At 37.1% G+C, this 19,413-nt stretch overlaps 1 protein-coding gene across 3 annotated transcripts in view; it reads left to right on the top strand.

The window, feature by feature from the left end:
- Window positions 1-19,413, top strand: part of HPSE2 (heparanase 2 (inactive)) — a 696,190-nt gene that overhangs the window by 67,675 nt on the left and 609,102 nt on the right. The window lies entirely within an intron of this gene.

Here is a 19,413-nt window from a genome sequence, read left to right as displayed (position 1 = left end):
TTTTAACTTTTTTTTTAAAGATTTTATTTATTTACTTGACAGAGAGAGACAGCCAGAGAGAGGGAACACAAGCAGGGGAAGTGGGAGAGGAAGAAGCAGGCTCCCAGCAGAGCAGGGAGCCCGATGAGGGGCTCGATCCCATAACGCCGGATCACGCCCTGAGCCGAAGGCAGACGCCTAATGACTGCGCCACCCAGGCGCCCCATGGAAAATTTTAACTTTTTTTATAGGCTTCCTGGCATTTCACCAGGAATTGCTGAGTGGCAACCAAATTGTTTTGCTTTAGAAAAAGCACAAGTGTCTTCCAACTTTTCATCTTGTACCTGGTAGAAAACCCAACAGCATGAGATGAAAGCCAGATTTAAATGTGGCTTTGGTGAGCAGAGAAGAGGATTATGGATTTCATAAGTATAGGCCTTGTTTTTTTGCTCTTTGATAGGTCATTAAGGAGAGAAAACTTAAAAGTGATTTATGGCCAGTGCATTATTTCGCTAAGTTGGTTGGTGAAACTATTTAAGTTTAGATGTTTGGGAAGAACATAGATCTTTATCCAAATTTCTTAATTCTATCTCAGGTGTACAAATGTACACGTATTTAGTATTTTCTAATTCAGTTATTAGAAAAAATATTTTTATTCCATTCTTATTTTAATTTTAGGTCCATATTAAAGAGGTCAGACCCTTGTTCTTTAATGTGGCACAGAAAGGGCTTAAGGTAATTCTAACCCTAAATTGTGGATCCAGAGTGTAGCTTGAAGGCATATTATCTTTGAAAACACAAGTGTTCTATTGAGTTCAGTGGAATCTTTTCTAATTCTCAGTAACATAATCCCTTTGGATGTTTATTCGCAGTTCAAACTGTTGGAATCAACATTGTCAACTTTTACCCTGACAACTTGCTTACTTTCCACTAAACAAACTTACCCTAGAGAAGAGCCTCTTTCCTGCTCTCACTTCTCCCAAGCTGCTTCAAAGAGTCCTCAGGCATTTTCCACATTTTTCACCCAAATGCGTGTACAGAGGTGGTACCTTGCTGCAGACAGAGCATTTGGTGTGCCCCAGTTTGTTTGCATGAAAGTTCAAAAGGTTTTGGTTCCAGGTGTTGGGAAGAGATGTAGTCATTTCAATTTAGCACCAATGGTAAAACTATTTTAATGTTCTTTAACTAAGTCTTTGATTTTACACAGTGTGGTTTCCTAATTGTTATGAAGTTTAATCCTTGATTTCTTGTATAAATTTTGAGAACATGGTCTCCAGACAGCTAAACATAATATTTAAACATAACTAAACTAAGTTTTGTAAATATTTCCCTTTTCAGTGATGAATGTATATTGGTAAGGAGGGTGAGGTTGAAGGGGCAGAGACCTCTCAAATGAAGTGACTTTCTTTACCAACATGTTCAGAACACCTACTCTAGGATTTCTGCTTGGTGATGTTCCACTTATTTTGTATAACTCTGGCATAATATTGGAAATGTCTGCAATGAAAGTATTTATGTGGAACAGGATGAGGAAACTGGGCCTCCAAAAATCTCAGAGATCATTTTCTTCACGTTCTGCCCTCCTCTCAACCCTTCTCCTCAATTATTTACAGAATTTCATGTATATAGGTGGTAGCAGGGTATCATAATTGTTTCCTGGTCAGTTAATGGTATATTCTTTATTTTAAAATTGGATAACTAAGATCATAGTATGGGAAAAAGTTAATAAAGTCAGCGTAGTAGAAAATTGATAAAGTGAAATGTCAGATAGTTAAAAGCATATTAAAATGATGGTGGTTGCCCTCCACCTAACTAGCAAGCGCTCGTTCTCAGATGTTCATCTTTGGCTGATGTTACTGTCAGCGTGAGGGAGAGGCATGCCTTCATACTCGACATTCCAGCTCACGATCTCTCTTAAACAGCCACCCCTCAGATGTGGGCAAATGATAATCTAGCTTTGAAGGTCTTCTGACCATTCAATAAAAGGAAACAACGCTGCAGTCCTTAGTGACAGTCCAGTTAGCAGAGACTAATAACAGTTCTTTAATGTGTGTATCTTATTGAAGTATTCCTTCTTATATCATAGTTTTGGAGAAGTGGATTGTATTTTTGCATGGTATTAAACATGTCTTAATGTTTTTATGTGAATGATTTACGTAGCAATGGAAATAATGTTAGCTTCACCTAATCTAGAGGGTTTTTGAAATAAACTCCAAGGTTTTGGGAAGGTGATGGAGTAATACCAATAGAACAACAGTGATAGAACTATTTTAAATGGTGACAAGTAACATGCTGCACTTTTCACACTGACTCGCAGCACATGGATGTATGCTTGTCCTGTAGCTTCTAGTTTGTCCCGGAGCTTTTAAGAAAGAACAGGGATTGTTCTTCCATTTCTTTGTGTTCTCATGATTCTTAATGTAATAATGTTCTATATATTTGTTGGAAATGTTCTGCTGTGTATATGATTTATGAATTCACTTGGAATAATTTTGACAGCTAATTAATAACTTTTGTAGGTTCAGATTCAGTTATTCATTTCCCCTCACCTTGCCCCACTCCCATACTTTTTGAGGCATAAATTCAACTTTTGTGGTAGATTCCTATAATCAAATGAAAAAGTCAGCCTTAAGGGGCAATGTATTTTCTATGATTTTGTTTAGAACATAAGCTTCTGGAGGGCAAGGAATGTCATATTTGTACAGCATTCTTTTTTTTTTTTTAAGATTTTATTTATTTATTCGACAGAGATAGAAACAGCCAGCGAGAGAGGGAACACAAGCAGGGGGAGAGGGAGAGGAAGAAGCAGGCTCACAGCGGAGGAGCCTGATGTGGGGCTCGATCCCATAATGCCGGGATCACGCCCTGAGCCGAAGGCAGACGCTTAACCGCTATGCCACCCAGGCGCCCTGTACAGCATTCTGCATAGCATATGGAGCATAGTGAATGATCTTGGAATGAGGTCAAATTTAAACAAAATTTATTTGTGCTGTGAAGTCATAGTCAACCCTCTATAACCAGGCAGCCTGAACAGAAACTATTATAAATGGATGGCATTACTTAAGATGCTTTCCAAATGAGGACTCTTCTCATGTTAATTGCTGCCACTTTTTGTTTTGTACCTCCTCTTTCAGTCTTAGATTCTAAAGTGGATTGGGATCCCTGTGGTCAGCCTTCCTGTGTTACTGTGGTAAATGAATGGAGCAAAAGAAGCTCATACTTCCCTGTTGTGGCCCATTCTTCTAATTTTAGTTGAGCAAAGGGCTCAGATCAGTGGTGTGAGAACTGTTCTTTCAGTTCCCATAAATCATAATGCTCAGAGGACTATTTCCAGGTCCTTTAAATTATTTGCATTACATTCTATGGTATTAAATATGACTTTAACCATTTCCCTGTCATTGTACAATTTCTATACATGTTGACTCATTTATTTCTGTAGAGTAGATTTCTCAAAGTTGGATGACTGGGTCAAAACGTTTGTATTTTTAAATTTTATAAAATCAGGTTTTTTATGGTATAATTTATAAGAAAAAAATAAATTTTCACAAATGTATATATCATAGAGTCAAATAGCCACCACCACCATCAAGGTACAGATTTCCCTCACCCTAGAAGTTCTCTTGTCTCCCTTTGCAATCTCCTTTTCCTCCTTCCAGTCCTTAGTTGTATCTGATCTGATATTTGTTCCTAAATGTTGTATAAATGGAATAATAAAGTGGTTGTGTGTCTGATTTCTTTCATTTAGCGTAATTCTTTCTGAGAGTCATTCACTTGTTGCATGTATCAGCATTTCATTCCTTTTTATTGCTGAGTAATATTTCATGTTGTGAACATGCTACAATTTATTTATCCATTCCTCTGTTGGTTTGTTTCTAGTTTTTGGTGATTATGAATAAAGCCACTATAAACAGTTGTTCTCAGCTCTTTATGTTGACATATTTTTTCTTTTCTCTTAGATAGTATAGTACCTAGGAATGGGAATGCTTGATTTCATGGTATTTGTTTAACTTAAAAGAAGCTGTCAGATTGTTTTCCAAAGTGGCTGAAGCGATCTTGTATTACAACAGTATGTGAGAGTTCTAGTTCATCCACATTTTTGCCAACAATTAGTATTGTCTGTCATTTAAATTTTAGCTACTGTAGTGAATATATAGTAGTATCTCATGGTTTTAATTTGCAGTTTACCTTATGACTAATGGTATTGAGCATCTCTTAGGTGTTTATTTGCCATCTATATATCTTCTTTGTTAAAGTGTCATTTAAGCCCTTTGCCCATTAAAAAAAATGAGTTTTGTTTTCTTACTATTGAGTTTTGAGAGTTCTGTATATATTTTGGGCAATAAGCCCCTTTTCAGATAAGTGATTTGCAAATTTTTTTTTCTGTGACTGTCTTTTTCCTTTTTTTTTTTTTTAGAGAGGGGGAGGGGCAGAGAGAGAAGGAGAAAGATAATTTTTTTAGGGGGAGGGGCATAGGGGAGGAGCAGAGGGAGAGAGAGAATCTTAAGCAGGCTCCACGCCCAGTGCAGAGCCCAATGTCAGACTCTCGATCTCACAACCCTGAGATCATGACCTGAGCCAAAATCAAGAGTCAGATGCTTAACCGACTGAGCCACCCAGACGCCCCTTTTGCTTTTCTTTTCTTTTTTTTTTTTTTTAAAGATTTTATTTATTTATCTGAGAGAGAGAGAGACAGAGACAGAGATAGTGAGAGAGAGCTTGAGCAGGGTGGAGAGGGAGAAGTAGGCTCCCTGCAGACCAGGGAGCCTGATGCGGGACTCCATCCCAGGACCCTGGAATCATGACCTGAGCCAAAGGCAGACCGAGCCACCCAGGCATGCTGTCTTTTCATTTTCTTAACAGTTTGCATTTGAAATTGTGATGCACTTTTGCCAGAGAATTTTCCGAAAAGATTATAATAATTCTCATTCCTACTAGCAGTGTATGAGAATAGTTATTTCCTGGCATTCTCATTAGCAATGGGTATCAGTGTTCTTTTCAATCTTTCTTAGCCTAACAGGTGAGAATTATTATCTAATTGTTGCAATTTTCTGGTGACAGCCAGAGAGAGTATATTTTCACATATTTATTGTTGATTTGCATTTTGTTTTGTGAGTTACCAATTCATATTCTTTGTCCTTTTTTGAAAAATTAGTGTTGATCAGTTTGTAAGTACTCTTTGTGAATTAGGAATATTAATCCTTTGTCATATGTATTGCAAACCATTTTCCTGGATATCCTTCATCTTTTTACTCTGTTTTTAATTTAGAGCGTTACTCTCTTACTATAACTGGAATTTATGTTTATATTAGTGTGATGTAAGTATATCACATTATTTTCTTCCAAGCTATGAATGCATTGTTTTTAAAATAAAATATTCTTTTACCACGAAATTGGAACATCATATATGTTATATATTTTACTCCCACATATATGTGTACCTCTTTCTGAACTGTATTTTCTGTTCTTTATTTCTGTGCCAATGCTATACTGTTTTGATATCTGGTAAGGTTTATTACCACTCTCTCATTTTTTTCCCCAAGGTTTTCATAGCTATTCTCATATAATTACTTTTTGAAATGAGTTTCTCATTTCTTCCAGTTCAGGAATACTCATCACTGGATTCTGATTGGGATTGTATTCAATTTATATCTTGATTTGGAGGGGATTGATATTTTTCTGATATTAAGTCTTCCACTTAAGAATATGTTGCATCTCCTTACTTGTTCAGTTCTTATTTTATGTCATTTGAAAATATTTCATAAGTTTTTTCCTGTGCCTTTTTTAACTTATTCTTTAATATTTTATACCTTTGCTAATGTTGAGAGTGAATTTCTCTGTCTTTATAACTTATTTCCAGTGTAAGAAAGAAGCTATTGGTCAAAGACAAAGGTAGACTTTAGTTTCTTTTCTAAATTTTTTTTAAAGATTTTATTTATTTATTTGACAGAGACAGCCAGTGAGAGAGGGAACACAAGCAGGGGAAGTGGGAGAGGAAGAAGCAGGCTCCCAGCAGAGGAGCCTGATGCGGGGCTCGATCCTGAAACACCAGGATCACGCCCTGAGTCGAAGGCAGATGCTTAACGACTGTGCCACCCAGGCGTCCCTCTTTTCTAAATTTTTACCAAATATTTTCCATTTAATTTCTAAAACCCTCACAAACAATATTGAAAAATACCGGTAATGGGAGCTTTTCATATTTCAGTGAAATGACTTCATTATTTCATGTGCATAAATATCTGAATATTTATCCACTAAAATTAATACTTTAAAGTAAATATATATTTTTTCGAAATGAGAACAACTTTATTACTTTTATTATAGTAGAGATAAAAATATTTTTATTAATATCTTTTTAGACATCTCTATCCATACACACATATACATAAGTTATAAACATATAGGAGCCACATATCAGTTTATACAAACCAAATAATATAATACATGCTTGTATTTTATAACGTTCTCAATATTTTGTGAATATCTTTTGATATCAAAGAATATAGGCTTATATTCTTTTTAATGGCTACATTAGTGTTGTGTTTTATGGATATATTGTAATTATTTAACTGATCTTTTATTGATAGACATCATAGTTATGTTTAATTTTTCATGATTTTAAACCCACGCTATGATGAACACCATTACATATGTTTCTTTGTACACTTCCTAGAAGTATGAGTGCTATGTCAAAGGAATGAACATTTAAACTTTTGATACATTTAGTAAGTGGATTTTTTTTTTAATAGTAAATGGACTTTTAAGAAGGTCATGTCAATTTATACTTATAGCAACAGTGCATAAGAGAAAACAAAGTTATTCTGTTTTTTGCTAATGCCGATTATTTCTTATCTTTTTATATGTGTTAGTGTAATAGATTATAATTGATATGGCATTGTTTCTAATTATAGTTCATTAGTTACTAATGAGGTTAACTGTCACTTTTATTTCTTCTGTGAATTGTCCATTTCTTTATTGGGTTATTGGTCAGTTTCTTATTTGAATTATAAGATCCTTTTTATGTATCAGTGATAGTAATCCTTTGTCATGTATATTGCAAAGAAAGTGTATTCTTGAGCCTTTAAAGTTTATTTTTGTTGAGTACGTAGTTTAATAGTCTTTAAATTTTGTTTTTCTTTTCTGTATCTTTCTTCCTCTGTGCTCACCCCGGGCAGGTTAGCAGTTTGGCTCTTGTCTCTATTGCCCTTGGTGTTCCTAGCTCAGAACAGGTTTTATCATGGTGTGTGGTTCTGCTCTGTGGTGATATCTGAGGTCTTGTACATCCAGCCTCTGGGCCACATGGCCTGCCTGAATTCTAGGTGTCTTGCAGCCCCTCTAACTACTTCTCCCTGGCCACTTCTCATCAACTCTTGTCTCTGGGCAGCAGGTTAGCAGTGTTTTTTTGTTTTGTTTTGTTTTTCCACTTAGTCAGTGTGGCTCTGGTCTTCCATCTCTCCCAGGGCACTTTTTATCTGCATTATCTGTTAGCAGTCCAACTACTGTGACATCACTGTGACAGTGATGAGGTTGGCAGGTTTGGAGCAGAGACTACTTTAGATATGGCAGTCAGGGAAGGCCCCTCTTAGCTGAGACCTTCCAGCTGTGTAATCAATCATTAGTATGTTTTTTTTTAAGATATTATTTATTTATTTGACAGAGAGAGACAGCCAGCGAGAGAGGGAACACAGCAGGGGGAGTGGGAGAGGAAGAAGCAGACTCCCAGTGGAGGAGGGAGCCCGATGCAGGGCTCGATCCCAGGACCCTGGGATCACTCCCTGAGCTGAAGGCAAATGCTTAAAGACTGAGCCACCCCGGCGCCCCTCATTAGTGTATTCTAAGCATCAATGTCCCCATCATTAATAGGTCGGCAGTAATATATGCATTGGTTTTCTTCTTGGAGTTACTTTTGGGAATCATCTTCTCAGAGTGTGTTAAAACTGGAGAAATAGTGTTCTGATCTGTGTTTGAATAATAAGATAATGAGTGTGAAAATACTTTATAAATGAATCTGCTTCATGTCTTTATTAATGAAGTAATCACAGTGGTCCCTTGGTGCAGAGATACACAAGTGTTTGGGCAGTTTTTAATTCTACCTAGTTATGTTCGTTCAACATGTGAGAATTGGAATCAGTCTGAGTTTGACTCGAACAGCCGCTTACCAGCTTGCTTATCTTGGGCAAATTTTTATCCTCTCTTTAGCTTTGATTTCCTCAGGCATACAATGGTATTTCTCCTGTTCAGAACTCATATCTCAGAGAATTTGAGGATTGAATGAGATTGTGTGCATAATGCTTTAGTACAGCGCATGGTGTACAGTAAGTATCCCATATTTGTTAGATTTATTATTGTGATTAATGTTACTATACTTTCAAATGCAATTAGTACTCTTGGGTAGCTCAGTTTCTCTTCTGGTACTGAAATTTGTCTGTTTTTAAAACGTCAGTTGACACAATATGGTAAGATAAAACCAATCAGAAACTATTTTGAGCTCTGCTATTAACTTGTGGTAACTTCATGATAAATTTCCCTACCACTCTGAACCTTGGATTTTTCAGTTATCTAAGATGTGTGTAAGCATCAGTAAAATACAGCACAAAGAGTCACTCAGTATCCTAGAAAAGAAAGGTCTGAAAATATGTCATGTGGGAAGCATTGTTCATAATTTTTTGGTCAAGCATTTTGAGTTCCTTGAAGGCATGACACTAACTAGATGAATATTACTTGGTATTGGACTTTTCCTGATTATCCTAACATGAAGCTCTGATACTGAGCAGGATAGAAATTAGGTGGTATTCTACGTATTAGAATGAGTCTAATGCTGTTATCAACGTAATGAAATGTCTACATAGAAGTCAGTGATCATATACAGGCACACAGCCATGAGGTTAAATAAATGACTAGAAGTACCCCTTTCTTCTAGCTGCTTTATGGTTTTTTGTTTTGTTTTGTTTTGTTTTAGATTTTTTTTGACAGAGAGAGCACAAGCAGGGGGAGTGGCAGGCAGAGGGAGAGGGAGAAGCAGGCCCCCCGTGGAGCAGGGAGCTTGATGTGGGGCTCAATCCCAGGACCCCAGGATCATGACCTGAGCTGAAGGCAGATGCTTAACCAACCCAGGTGCCCTGCTTTATGGTTTTAAGTACAAAGATACACTCTGGCTGATAGGTCCTCTTATGAACCATCACATAAGTGAAAAAAAATGTTTTTTACAAACTCAGTTTCTTAGATTTAACAGACATAAAATTACATTTCAGTAAATATGATAAGAAAATTCATAACATAAAAAAGGATATAATTATACAAACTGTACATTTGGTTGTATTGACAATTAGTATAATCACTAAAAGATGTCTTTTAAAAAGTGCTCATGTTCTGCTTCTCTCAAAATTAGATTTGGGGGCATCAATTGATTTCTCTCCCAAGCTGTTGCAAGCTTTGTCTGTATGAATCACAGAATGAATTTCCTTGTTTGCAGGAGTATTTGTGTTGGGAGACGTGCAGAAATGATGATTATTTCTTGCTTTTCAGCCATAGTCTGTAAAAGATGATGTAGGAAGGAGTCCTTTGAATTCATTTTAACTTTAGTTCTCCTCTTCCCTCACTATGAAAGAAGTTTCTCCTACATTCCTTCAGTTAGGCTGATGGTATCGCATTAAACGTAATGGAATAAAAGTGATTTTTTTGGACAATGAATTAAATTCTGATAGTTCTACGCAAGTCTGGTTTTATTATGTTAGGTTAGTGGTGTATTTTAGAGTATTTAGGTCAGTGATCTCCAAGAATGAAGCAGGTATGGGAGAAGGTGTATGAGCAGTCCAGGAGATGTGCAGATAAATTCTCATTGAGTAGAAGAGTTTTGCTAATAATTAATTACTATCAGATAATTATTAGTTTTATACATTTTTATTTATTCTGAGAATGGAGTGAGCATTTTCATAATTGGGAGGGATTGATAATGTACATCATCTGTTAGTTTATTTTCAGTGTATTTCAAAATGCTGCAGTTCACATGTGCCCAGGTAAGTGGATTTAAAGAGATTTTGTAAAAAAGAAATTGGAATAATATGGTTCTAATAATGCCAGCACAAAGGAACAAAAAAAAATTGCAAAGCTGATTTTTTTTTATTATATTCCATGTAGTTAACATATTGTGTAATATTAGTTTCAGGTGTACGATTTAGTGATTCAACACTTACATACAATCTTTGTCAACCACATAATTTGGTAAAAATAATCTGACAAGAAGTTATCCAGAAATTTCTGAATTATCAAGAAGACTATTTGAAATTGTAATTAATTGAATTTTCATATTATTTTCAATAATGTTGAAACATTTAATATTGAACATTTAATAATGAACATTGAACATTTAATAATGCCCAGGTATTATTATTAATACTATTTTTAAAATAGAAAGAAGGTTTTTGAACCATTATCAAAATAAAACAACTTTAAAATATTGCTTATTTAATTTTTAGCTGATTAAAGTTTCTATTTTGACCTATGTTTTGTAACGTAACTAAAACATAACTGCAATAAGTGCATGTGTAATATATATATGTATTACATATATGTAATCATATATTTCACATATATTAATACTTATATTTGGATGATTTATGATAAAAATGTTTACTCATCTGCAATCAAAAAAGTTTGGAGGCCACCAACCTATGACGTTCTTTGTTCCTCAAAGCAGTGTAAGACGGTAGATGTGAGCAGAAACTTTAGGGTTAAACAGACCCAGATTTTGATTCTGTGCCGACCATGTATTTGCTGTGGAGCTTGGGCAAACTACTTCATCTCATTCCCATTTGTGAAATAGGGAAAGTAATATTTTACATGGTTTGTGAGGTGTAGATTAACTAATGTTATGAAGTGCTTAACACAAAGCCATACACTGAGTGTTAACTATGTTGTGTTATTATAATTATTATGTTGTTATTATTAATAAAGAGATTGTCCTTCAGGGAATCTTCCATAAATAAGCTCATGTCTCAGGCACTGTCACGATGCAAAGTGAAAAAGAGCTAAATAGATTTCAAAAGAAGCAAGTCCTTAAGTTTCATAATTGTTGTCAGGACTAAATGTTTTCATGCATCTGATGTGTATGTCTGTGTGTGTGTGTGTGTGTGTGTGTGTGTAAGGGCGGAGGCTTTGGAGGAAGTAGAGTATTTATAGAGATTATAGGGGCATGAGCACATGAACATGCTTCCCATCCTTTTCGCCTAGAGCAGCTCTAGTCTCTGTTAGAGTTCTGAACAGGAGAAATGCAACCATCCTACAGTTTCTTTAGTTTTTGTCCTATTTCCTTTGAATGTAATAGCTTCAGCTGTTATAGTTTACCAGTTCCTTTCCTTAGTATGAAGAAAACTTACAGGTCTACAGATAAAGCTTCACATATAATCTGGGTGAGTGAAAGTATGGTGGAAGTAGGAAGTGATAAATTGTACAATGCAGCAGGGAAAAATAACATTTTGTTCCATTTGAAATAGCCACTTGAGTCTCAGGTGATTAATGTTTTAAAATACAATTATAATTATTAATTATTGTTACAGTGATTGATGGTTAATATATTAGGGAGATATTTTTACAGTTGAGAAACCTGGATTTCAGCTTCGCCATTTGTTTCACATGTACATCGGGGCAAGCCTGAGCTTCCTCATTTATAAATTTGGAATCATAGTATCTGCCTTTTGTCAATATTTATTCATCCCATATCTGAACACCTGTCATGTGCTAGTACTATGCTGTCCACTGGGGATATGTAGATAAGACTTGATTTGATCCCTGCCCTCCCTGAAAGTATAATATAATGAGACATACATGCAAACAATTGTAGCTCACTGTGATTAGGGCTATATTAGAGGAATAGTCTGGATTGGCTTAGGGGAATCAGAGAGGTCTTCATGAAGGAAGTGGTGCTAATGATCTTTGAGTTTTTGCTCTTACATAAAAATTCTGGTTAGCCCTTATTTCAAAAGTTAAGTACTGTTTGGCAAACTGAAAGGGAAAAGCACAGGGCTGGTTTTCTTCAAATCTGTTGGCAGCTTCGGGTGCCTTCAAATAAAAAATTAATTTACAAGTAAGTACCATACTTTTTTTTTTGTACACTAGAATTAGAGATATTATATGTGTGTACCTGCAGATGTGGTTTGGAATTAGGAGTTTTGAGCAACTTGGACGATCTCAGTCTTTCTTTGTTCTTCTGGTTCTTTTTCTCATTCTCTCTTTTGCTTGTGTGAGGATATACATCGGGGCCTCACCTTCTGTTTTCTTCCTCCAGGTTTTAATCTACACTTGTGGCTTGAATTGTCACATAAAAGTAGGTTCTGAGTTTATGGGGTCTGTAGTTCATAAAGTTTTATTTGCCCTCTTTAAGACAAAGGATACAAAATTATGAACTGAAAATTACACACCAATTTTTAAAAAATATTTTATTTATTTATTTGACAGTGAGAGAGATAGCCAGTGAGAGAAGAAACACAAACGAGGGGGTGGGAGAGGAAGAAGCAGGCTCCCAGTGGAGGAGCCCGATGCAGGGCTCGATCCCAGGACTCTGGGATCACCCCCTCAGCTGAAGGCAGACACTTAACGACTGAGCCACCCAGGCACCCTACACACCAGTGTTTATATGGAAAGGCAAAAGACCTAGAATAGCCAACACAATACTCAGGAACAAAGTCAGAGGACTGACACTACCCAACTTCAAGACTTGCTGTAAAGTTGCAGTGATGAAGATAATGTGGTACTGGTGAAAGAATAGACAAATAGATCATGGGATGGAATAGAGAGCTCAGGAGTAGACCCACACAAATATCTGAACTGGTCTTTGACAAACTGATCTTTGACAAGAGGAAAGGTAATTCAATGGAGAAGGGTTAGTCTTTTCAACACATTCTGCTGAGGCAACTAGATATCCACATTAAAAAAAAACTTTCATAGAAATTAACTCAGAATGAATCATAGATCCAAAAGTAAAACATTAAACTGTAAAACTTCTAGAAGTTGACATAGAAGAAAATCTAGGTGACCTTGGGTTTAGTCAATAGCATGAGTTATGAAATGAAAAGTCGAACTTCCTTAAAATTAAGAACTACTCTTCAAGAGACACTGTAAGAGGATGATCAAGTAGGTTCAGAAATCCTCTGCATTCTTAATTTTTAATTTGGGATAATATAAAACATATTTTATGTTTAATTCATCAAAAAATTTTCTTCCTTCTCTCTACATACATTGTGTAGTATGTATTAAACAAGTTGATCCTCTACAAACTTGTCAGAGATTTCTGTTTTATGAAAGAAAAGATGACTAATAGTGAAGATTTGAATGATACTTTTAGGAATCTTTTGGATAATTGCAATAGAATTTTTGGGTTTCTTAATCTATTAACAAAAGACAGAATAAAAATATTTTTCTTCTATCATCAGGATTTAAATAAAATGTTCATTTAATCCAGTAAAAAGCCTTTTCAATTACCAACTTCCATATTTCCTGAAAATATTTTTGAAGATGGGACTCTGTCATCACATAGATGAGTCTCTTTTTTTTTTTTAGTTTTATTATGTTAGTTTAGTCACCATACAGTACTTCATTAGTTTTTGATGTAGTGTTCCATGAATCATTGTTTGCGTATAATACCCAGTGCTCCATGCAATACATGTCCTCCTTATTACCCATCGCTGAGCTAACCCATCCTCCCCACTATCCTCCCCTCTGAAACCCTCAGTTTGTTTCCCAGAGTCCATAGTCTCTCATGGTTCATCTCCCCCTCTGATTTCCCCCCCTTTCATTTTTCCCTTCCTTCTGCTAATGTCCTCCATGCTATTACTTATGTTCCACATATAAGTGAAACCATATGATAATTGTCTTTCTCTGCTTGACTTATTTCACTTAGCATAGTCCCCTCCAGTTCCATCCATGTCGCTGCAAATGGTGGGTATTCATCCTTTCTGATGGTTGAGTAATATTCCCTTGTATATATGGACCACATCATCTTTTTTTTCTTTTTTTAAAAAGATTTTATTATTTATTTGACAGAGATAGAGATAGCCAGCGAGAGAGGGAACACAAGCAGGGGGAGAGGGAGAGGAAGAAGCAGGCTCATAGCAGAGGAGCCTGACGTGGGGCTCGATCCCATAAAGCCGGGATCACGCCCTGAGCCGAAGGCAGACGCTTAACCGCTGTGCCACCCAGGCGCCCCGACCACATCATCTTTATCCATTCATCTGTTGAAGGTCATTTCACCTCCATTGACCTTTGGGGTAAATGCCCAGTAGTGCAATTGCTGGGTCATAGAGTAGCTCTGTTTTTAACTTTTTGAGGAACTCCATACTGTTTTCCAAAGTGGCTGTACCAACTTGCATTCCCACCAACAGTGTAACAGGGTTCCCCTTTCTCCACATCCACTCCAACATTTATTGTTTCTTGCCTTGTCATTTTTTGCCATTCTAACTGGTATAAGGTGGTATCTCAGTGTGGTTTTGATTTGAATTTCCCTGATGGCTAATGATTTTGAACATTTTTTCATGTGTCTGTTAGCCATTCGTATGTCTTCTTTGGAGAAGTTCATGTCTTCTGCCCATTTTCTGACTTGATTATTTGTTCTTTGGGGGTTGAGTTTGAGAAGTTCTTTATAGCTCTTAGATACAAACCCTTTATCTGTAGTGTCATTTGCAAATATCTCCTCCCATTCTGTGGGTTGCCTCTTTGTTTTGTTGACTATTTCCTTTGTTGTGCAGAAGCTTTTTATCTTGATGATGTCCCAAAAATTCATTTTTGCTTTTGTTTCCCTTGCCTTTGGAGATGTTTCTTGAAAGAATTTGCTGTGGCCAATGTTGAAGCTGTTATTGCCTATGTTCTTTTCTAGGATTTTGATGGATTCCTGTATCACATTGAAGGCTTTCATCCATTTAGAGTTTATCTTTGTGTATGGTGTGAGAAAATGGTCAAGTTTTATTCTTCTGTATATAGCTGTTCAATTTTCCCAGCACCATTTATTGAAGAGACTGTCTTTTTTCCATTGGATGTTTTTTCCTGCTTTGTCAATGATTAGTTGACCATAGAGTTGAGGGTCCATTTCTGGGCTCTGTTTTCTGTTCCATTGATCTACGTGTCTGTTTTTGTGCCAGTACCATGCTGTCTTGGTGATCACAGCTTTGTAATATAGCTTGAAATCAGGCAACGTGATGCCCCCAGCTTTGTTTTTCTTTTTCAACATTTCCTTGGTGATTCAGGGTCTTTTCTGGTTCCATACAATTTTAGGATTGTTTGTTCCAGCACTTTGAAAAATGTCATTGGTATTTTGATCGGGATGGCGTTGAAATTATAGATTGCTCTGGGCAGCATAGACATTTTAACAATATTTGTTCTTTCGATCCATGAGCATGGAATGTTTTTCAATCTTTTTGTGTTTTCTTCAATTTCTTTCATAAGTGTTCTGTAGTTTCTAGAGTATAGATCCTTTACCTCTGGTTAGGTTTATTCCAAGGTATCTTATGGGTTTTGGTGCTATTGTAAATAGAATCGATTACCTAATTTCTCTTTCTACAGTTACATTTTTAGTGCATAGGAAAGCAACTGATTTCTGTGCATTGATTTTGTATCCTGCCACATTACTGAATTGCTGTATGAGTTCCAGTAATTTGGAAGTGGAGTATTTTGGGTTTTCCACATAAGGTATCATATCATCTGCAAAGAGAGAGAGAGTTTGTCTTCTTTGCCAGTTTGAATACCTTTTTTTCTTTTTGTTGTCTGATTGCCCTTGCTAGGACTTCTAGTACTATGTTGAACAATAGTGGTAAGAGTGGACATCCTTGTCATGTTCCTGATCTTAAGGGAAAGGCTCTCAGCTTTTCCCCATTGAGAACGTATTCACTCTGGGCTTTTCGTAGATGGTTTTTATGAAATTGAGGAATGTACCCTCTATTCCCATACTCTGAAGAGTTTTAATCAGGAAAGGATGTTGTATTTTGTCAAATGCTTTTTCTGTATCAATTGAGAGGATCATATGGTTTTTGTCTCTTCTCTTATTAATGTGTTCTATCACATTGATTTGCGAATGTTGAACTACCCTTGCATCCCAGGAAGAAATCCCACATGGTCGTGGTGGATAATCCTTTCAATGTACTGTTGGATCCTATTAGCTAGGATCTTGTTGAGAATTTTGGCATCCATATTCATCAGGGATATTGGTCTGTAATTCTCCCTTTTGATGGGGTCTTTGCCTAGTTTGGGGATCAAAGTAATGCTGGCATCATAGAATGAGTTTGGAAGTTTTCCTTCTATTTCTATTTTTTGAAACAGCTTCAGGAGAATAGGTATTATTTCTTCTTTGAATGTTTGGTAGAATTCCCCAGGGAATCCGGCAGGCCCTGGACTCTTGTGTTTTGGGAGGTTTTTGATCACTGCTTCAATTTCGTTACTAGTTATTGGTCTATTCAGATTGTCAATTTCTTTCTGTTTCAGTCTTGGTAGTTTATAGGTTTCCAGGAAGGCTTCCATTCCTTCCAGATTTCTTAATTTGTTGGCATATAGTTGTATAATTTCTAATAATTGTTTCTATTTCCTTGGTGTTAGGCATGATCTCTCTCCTTTCATTCATAATTTTATTAATTTGGGTCCTTTCTCTTTCCTTTGGATAAGTCTGGCCAGTAGTTTATCAATCTTATTGATTCTTTCAAAGAACCAGCTTCTAGTTTCGTTGATCTGCTCTACTGTATTTCTGGTTTCTAATTCATTGATCTCTGCTCTAATCTTAATTATTTCTCTCCTCCTGTGTGGCTTAGGGTTTATTTGTTGTTCTTTCTCTCATTCTTTAAGGTGTAAAGTTAGTTTGTGTATTTGGGATTTTTCTGTTTTTTTGAGTGAGGCTTGGAAGGCTATGTATTTCCTCCTTAGGACTGCCTTTGCAGTATCCCATAGGTTTTGGATGGATGTATTTTCATTCTCATTGGTTTCCATGAATTGTTAAAGTTCTTCTTTGATTTCCTGGTTGACCCAAACATTCTTAAGCAGGATGGTCTTTAGCTTCGAAGTGTTTGAATTTCTTCCAAATTTTTTCTTGTGATAGTTCCAGTTTCAAAGCATTGTGGTCTGAGAATATGCAGGGAATAATCTCAGTCTTTTGGTATCAGTTGAGACCTGATTTATGACCCAGTATGTGGTCTGTTCTGGAGAAATTTCTGTGTGCATTTGAGAAGAATGACTATTCTGTTGTTTTAGGGTGGAATGTTCTGTATATGTCTATGAGATCCATCTGGTCCAGTGTGTCATCCAAAGCACTTGTTTCTTTGTTGATTTTCTGCTTAGATGATCTGTCTATTGCTTAGAGTGGAGTGTCAAGGTCTCCTACTATTAACGTATTATTATCAATATGTCTCTTTATTTTGGTTAGCAGTTGGCTTATGTAGTTGCCTGCTCCCATGTTGGGTCATAGATATTTACAATTGTTAGATCCTCTCATGCATAAGCCCTTTAAGAAAGATATAGTGTCCTTCTGTATCTCTTGCTACAGTCTTTAGCTTAGAATCTAATTTGTCTGATATGAGAATTGCTACCCCAGCCTTCTTTTAAGGTCCATTGGCATGAAAAATGGTCCTCCGTCCCCTCACTTTCAGTCTGGAGGTATCTTTAGATTTAAAGTGAGTCTCTTGTAGACAGCATATAGATGAGTCATGTCTTTTTATCCAATCTGCAACTCTGGGAGCATTAAGGTCATTCACGTTGAGAGTGATTATTGAAAGATATGACTTTATTGTCATTATGTTGCCTGTAAAGTCTTGTTTCTGTAGATTGTCTCTGTAAATGTATAGAAACTCCTGGGGTCTTTCTCCTTTTATAGAACTCCCCTTAGTATTTCTTGCAGGGCCGGCTTGGTGGTCATATATTCTTTCAGTTTCTGCTGGTCTTGGAAGCTCCTTGTCTCTCCATCCATTCTGAATGACAGCCTTGCTAGATAAAGTATCCTTGGCTGCATGTTCTTCTCATTTAGTACCCTGAATATGTGTTGCCAGCCCTTTTTGGCTTGCCAGGTCTCTGTGGACAGATCTGACATTATTCTGATGTACCTCCCTCCATACATAAGAAATCTCAACCCCCTCGCTGCTTTCAAGATTGTTTCCTTGGATCTAATAGTTGCGAATTGTATTATTTATTATATTTTGTGACGTCGGTCTGTTCTCCTTAATCCTGGGAGGGGTCTTCTCTGCTTCTTGGACACTAATGCTTGTTTCCTTCCCCAGATTAGGGAATTTCGCAGCTATGATTTCCTCAAATATATCTTCCTGTCCTCTCTCTCTCCATCTCCTCAGAGATCCTAATAATTCTGATATTAACGTTTCATTGAGTCATTAATTTCTTTCAGTTTGATCCCTTGGGTTTTAATCTGTTTTTCCCATGCCGCCTTGGTTTCCTTCTTTTCTATCATCTTATCCTCTAGCTCACTAATTTGTTCTTCTGCCTCATTTACCCTGGCAGTCAGTTCGGCCTGATTAGATCTCGTTTCTGCCCTTAGAGATTCTATATTGTTGTTAATATTTTTCTGAAGCCTAGATATCGCCTTCATAATTGTTACTCTGAAGTCTATTTCTGACATTTTGGTTATATATATATGTATATATCCATCAGTTCTGTGGCAAAGACCACAGTCTCTGCTTCTTTTCTTTGTTGGCGGTTCCTCCTCTTAGTCATTCTGTTGGGTGATTGAGGGAATGTAGAGTTCTAAGTATTAACCACAACCCAAGGAAGATGTACCTATTTTATAGGGACCTTAGGGTTGTTGGCCTCTTGTTCTTCCAGCCTGTCTTTTGGGGTAGGGGCCCGCCGCACTGTTACTAATCCTGTTTGGGCAGAGTTGCCCTGCCCCCTGTGCGGGGGGGCGGGGGTGGGCTCAGTGCAAACCAGTTTTTGGGGGCTTTTTTTCTCTGGTGGCTTTCCATGGTGGCTTTCCGTGTCTCTTCCAAGAGTCAGAGCAGAAGTGACCACATCCAAAGCTCTGTCTCAGAACAGAGAGATCACAGTCTGCGTTCTTCACTGAGCTCTCCAGGCCACAGTGTCTCTGTTTCTGTCTGTGCTGTTAAAAACCGCAATCTCCTGGGTTGTGCACCCCACAGCAGCACTCCCAGCTGTCACTCCCAGGGCTGGGCATGTCTCTGCCTTTTGCACTTCTAAAACCTCAAGCCGCCCCTGGTTCGCGCAGGTGCGCTCGTAGCTCCCGGTTTCAGTCTCTGGGGCTGCCCTAAAGTCCTTTCCCCGCTGCTACCGGTCTGCAAGTCTGTGCTTAGTCCCTACCACAGGAGTCTTTTGCCTTCCCAGCTCAAGTTCATGGAGGCTCCCTCCCCCTTCTGTTTATTTTCTGATATCTGCCCGCAGAATCTCGACTTCCTACTTCATACCTCAAGACCAACCGCCAGAGATATTCTGTTTGTAGAGATCCAGATA

The sequence above is a fragment of the Ailuropoda melanoleuca genome, chromosome 6 (genome assembly GCF_002007445.2).
Source record: "Ailuropoda melanoleuca isolate Jingjing chromosome 6, ASM200744v2, whole genome shotgun sequence".
Taxonomy (NCBI): domain Eukaryota; kingdom Metazoa; phylum Chordata; class Mammalia; order Carnivora; family Ursidae; genus Ailuropoda; species Ailuropoda melanoleuca.
The sequence above is the reverse complement of the archived record's forward strand: the minus strand, read 5'-3'. Positions and strand labels throughout refer to the sequence as shown.